At 39.9% G+C, this 5,000-nt stretch overlaps 2 protein-coding genes across 3 annotated transcripts in view; both read right to left on the bottom strand.

The window, feature by feature from the left end:
• The window catches only part of LOC138033564 (histamine H2 receptor-like), a 27,250-nt gene that overhangs the window by 9,396 nt on the left and 12,854 nt on the right, over window positions 1-5,000 (bottom strand). The gene's annotated exons all lie outside the window — the stretch shown is intronic.
• LOC138033561 (histamine H2 receptor-like) overlaps window positions 4,160-5,000 on the bottom strand; it is a 17,198-nt gene continuing 16,357 nt past the window's right edge. For both annotated transcript variants that reach the window (XM_068881344.1, XM_068881345.1), the window contains exon 3: window positions 4,160-5,000. This exon is cut by the window's right edge and continues 1,885 nt beyond it. The gene's annotated coding sequence lies outside the window, so the exon portion shown is untranslated.

Raw genomic sequence — 5,000 nt, 5'->3', positions numbered from 1 at the left:
AGGATCAAACCGTTGCCATGAAGAACCTTTTCCTTGAATAATGAAGCACAAAATACACGACAAGCTTTCTTTCAAATAATTCTTGGCTGTCACATTTCCAATTATTTTTTTACCTGAAGACTGTTTCAGAGTTGATCACAGATCCACTTAAGGTGTTCGATTCGTTCTCTGTCTTAGTTGAACCCATAAGTTACCAGAGAACTTTCCATTTGCTTTCAGTGTTCTACATAACAGCACACTTGGAAAAATATTATTTTAAAAATACAGTTCACTTTGATTTCGGCTCGACGGGCGACGCTTTTGAGATTCCAGGTGTTGGGTTTTCACCGCCTGCCTAGTTTATCCAACTGACTTTCCATAAGGGTTTATTTTGTTTAAGGATCCACTAAAACGCCATTCGCGTTACATGACTTTCGACGCCCGGCATTGCAGGCTAAATTAATGATTCTACTGTGTCCACTAGAGAAATCTACGCATTCCCACTACCCTCTCGATCCTAAGAAAATACGCGCAGAAGGTTCTATGCACAAAGACACCACTTACCAGGGGATTGACAGGCAAGACTTTTACCGACACGAAAAAAAAACTAAAAAAAAAACTAAAAAATATAAATAATAAAACAAACAAATCCCACCCACTTTCCGACTGGGATTGCCAAACTGCCAACCCAGTAAAAATTATTCGACTCCCGCATCATCATTTAAATCTAATTCAATGTTATCATATTTATTTACCTCCTGCTTTAGCAAACCTGCCCTAAGCTAAGGGGGGTCTAAAACACAGGTCACTCTTTGCAGGTCGTTCTTTATTCCTTTGAAATTCCCTTCAGTCAGGCCCTAATGATGCCAATGGACACTCACATTACGAATCAAGAAGGGAATATTTTTCCAGTTGTTGTCGAATTTTGCAGCGTCAAAACTTGTTTGTCTCCGTCGACTATCGACTATACCAAACAAACAATGCAACTAATTTAAATAATACTTTCTTGGGCTACAACTTCCTTACACCTGCTCTAAGGACTGTTCTAAACTTTTGTTCCCGTAGGATTTTTTGTTTTTGTTTTCTACGACCTTCCTTACTAATTTCGCTTTTATCTCTGTAGAACGACTGCATGTAACATTTGGTTCATTCTAACACGGTTTGGTGAAGACATTGGGTTATGGACACCTTGTGATGGACAAGGTTATATCGTTTCCCGACCGATATCTTCACTGATATGCATCAAGAGAATTACTGAAACTAATCTTCTCTAGGAGTCTAGTGTAATATCTAAGCAGTATTTTCCAAGACCAAAAAGCAGGATTTAACCCATTTTGTGATGAAAATCGTTTGTTAGCACACAAGCTTGATATGGAGAATCTCTTGATTGTTTGTTTGCAAACAGGAATTGTGGATTATTTTTGCATTGTCGAACTGTAAGAAAATTCCGGCTGACCCAGGCGCCTTCTTTTCTTCACGGCCACAATCGGACTTCTTCGGAATCACCGTGTGATTCCTACACTTGCTTTACGTGTTTTTTTTTGAGCGATGATATCCAAGGTTACTTGGGTTTGTTTAATTAACAATCAAGACTTTTAGACAGTTTTTATCATAGAAAATTCGCGACAAAGTTGTGCTTTCATTTCGCTGTAATTGTCGTGTCTAAGAAACGGTATAATAATGTAAATAAAAGGATAACGATATTTATATTTGCAGAATACCTGTCCTTTTACTTCAAAAGTCAAGCTCTACATCTCTATGCATGCAATAAGCGCATTCAAAATTTCCTCGTATTACTTGATAAAAGTGTGTTTTTTTTGTTGTTTTGTGTTTTTTTTAAAGGGTTTTTCTGCTTATATGAAAAATACGTTTTCTCTCTCGTCCCCTTCTTATGCATGATCTTCGCGGAAATTACATTCTGTTCCTCAATAAACCTGGAACAACCAGTTAATGGTCTTAGTTCTCTTTTTTCTTACGTATCAGCTAAGTTGCGGAATGCGCTACCTGATTTTATCCGTACCTATGAGTTTACTGGTTTTAAAAGAGAATCCAGCTAGGGCCGCATTTTGTACAGCGGCTTTTCTTTTTAATGAATATATCTTTAAATATTATGTATTTAGTAGGTATCTGTATATGCTGTGTATTTTAGCTGTAAATGTAATGTCTCGAAGATATTAACTCCTGTAGTTATTCGGAAAAAGCTTAAGACTGTATGTATGTTACCTTTAGGAGGGCGCATGCGCACACTTTGTAATCTGCGACTCCAAGTGCTTACCATATGACAGATAAATGACTTTTCCCTTGAATATATAAGCCATCTAATTCTTACGCTATATTGACAAGGGCGGTTTGGAGCTGTGAGTAGGCGTGGGATTTTTAACATATGGTTTAGGGGCCGACATATCTCTCCCTCAATGCCGTACCGGGAGGCCAACCTCGTTCCCAGGGTGTCTCTTCTCTGCCTCCCTTGGTCCAACGACCAAGGAAAGCAGAGAAGAGAGACTCTGGGAACGAGGTTGGTGTTTTCCTTGTAAAGACTTTTCTTTGAACACGTTTATACAAAACGCGTTCTAAACTATTATTGATTTTTCCTTCACATGGTAAAGTCTGCGTTCGAGCCAAGTGGCCGATCAGACAGGAGCTTATCCTGGTTGCTGTAGCATGAAGTGAATAGGAGTATTTCTACTTCCCCCTGGATGAGATGCTAGTCCATCGCAGGGTTACCCCCAGCAGTAATTCCCCCATCCCTTTACCTATTTATACACCTGGGTGGAGAGAGACACTGTGAGAGTAAAGTGTCTTGCCTAAGGAGACAACACAATGTCCCTAGCCAGGGGTCGAACCCGCATCGCTCGATCCAAAGAGGAGCGCACTAACCATGAGGCCACCGCGCCTCCCTCGGATGCACGGCTTTAATTCGCTGACTTAAATTGTCTTTATTGACAGGTGCTGTTTACCTTTGCTGATTCACCGTCTCGCCATCTTATTTTGACAACGTTTCCAAGGAAACCGCTATTTGGGGTAACACAAACTTTGCACGCGGCCGGATTAACACACGATACAACGCTAGTGCTGAAAGAACTATAAAATGATATTTTGTAATCAACTGGGTGTCTACAAAGATACAAAGACGAGAATTAACTCTTTGATATAGCCCAAAAAACAAATTCTTCTTAAGTTTTGCCGTAAGTATCTGTTAATATAAGTTATGAGAATGTGGTAGTCCATCAAGAGAGTAGGTTACTGTCTTCAGACACCGGTTGTAATCCCTTGACTTACGTACAGTATTGAACTAGAGGTCCGTGAGGGGAAATAATGTTTTTGTGGCCAATTTACAGACTTAAAGGCAGGCGCAAAAAACGTGAGTAGGCCGTTACAACAGCAAAGTTAGGGAAATTTCCCACACATCTTAAGTAGGAATTAAAGAACTTAATATCCGTACATTTTAGCTAGAAGATTCCTCTTTAAGAGAACTGAAAGGCAAGCCTGTAAGCTGTGATTGACTCGTAGTGTTGTTTTCTGATTGTTGTATCCATGCAATGACCTACATATCAGCTGTGGGAGGGAAATAAGTGTTGTGACGTGTTGAGTCACTCACGCGGAAAACTGACTGAGTCCGCGCGTTTTGGTAGAGATCTTTCCACGATAATTTGATTAGATCTGCTCCGGAAGTACTATGTTACTGTAAAAATGGTTTCGTAGCTAACAACTGAAAAAAGAGAATATTTTACCTCCGGAAATACGAGAAATAATATAAAAAGACCGGCTCAGAACAAACATTTCTTGGAAATGAAGTATTTCGACGTTTAATCCCAACGTCTTTATCAGTCGTGGTATTTATTAGTCACGGGACCACTAGACGATGTTCAGGCTATCTCTCTCGTGCTCTCCAAACTCTCCGCGTACGTCCCAACGTTGCGTGTATCATTGTAGGTAATAAATCAGCAAAAAGGCAATGTGTGGTAGTATTGACAATTTCACAACATGAAACCGAAAAACAGTTTCGTACAGCAGCGTATTTTTATTTATCTTATAATATACGACATGAAACATAATCAAAGATGTAATTTAGTACTTCGTATGCTTCTAAACATCTAACACGTTTTCATAATGTACATAAAAAGGGCACTTTACCCTTCGGAAGGAAGGGAAAAGGAAGAAAGGAAGGAAGGGAAAACGATCTCGAGGCGGTGAGTAGATTCTGCCATTCGTCCCACTAAAGTGATTTATGAGTGAAATGCAGTTTGCCAGCTTTAGGAAAACTTCTTTGTTTTTTTTGTGTCTCCTTTCCAGTCCTTCCCATCTTCGAAGGGAAGAGCACCCTGGGAAAGAATTTGAAGTTGTTCTATTTCCGAACTTCAGAGCGGAAAAACGTAATAAGCGTGCGCGAGTTTTGACTGTGCGCCAGGCTCAAAGTTTGAAAAAATGGTGGGAATTTCGTCGATCGTGTAAACAAAAAAAAGGCTACGAACTTTGTTTGCTTTCCCAATATTCCCGGTAAGCAGCAACATTTTAACGTCACTAATGAAAAGCTGGTGTATTGTTTTTCGTAGGGAATCAACTTTTTTGGGACAAAATTAACCTAAAGACAGTTTCAGAACCCTTTATTTTACCGCGATATACAAGAAATTTCGTTGCAGAGACACATATCCACAAACACTCTTTACATATTGCATCCATATAAGCAACCCACTGAATATATAAGGAAGAGAGCCTCTCACCAGGCAGGGGGAGACTTGTTTTCTTAACAGTGAAATGCCGAAAAAATTTCATGCTTGCTCAAGTATAAATAAATCAACCGAGTGATAGCCTCGCGTGCCTTTTTAGAGTCCGTCGCTCTTTCCAACCATGGTGAACCATTGCAGCTTCCATTAGTACCTGAGCCCGCAAGCAGGGCCAGAAATGCGCAGAAAAGCTGCGCAGTACGTTTTTCCACTCTGAATTTCCTAACCAGAAACTCCCAGCTCGTAACAGGCCTCCTCATTTTGTAAACGTCTTATTCAATTCCTGCTCAATAAAGG

This window comes from Montipora capricornis, chromosome 14 (assembly GCF_036669925.1).
Source record: "Montipora capricornis isolate CH-2021 chromosome 14, ASM3666992v2, whole genome shotgun sequence".
NCBI lineage: Eukaryota > Metazoa > Cnidaria > Anthozoa > Scleractinia > Acroporidae > Montipora > Montipora capricornis.
The sequence above is the reverse complement of the archived record's forward strand: the minus strand, read 5'-3'. Positions and strand labels throughout refer to the sequence as shown.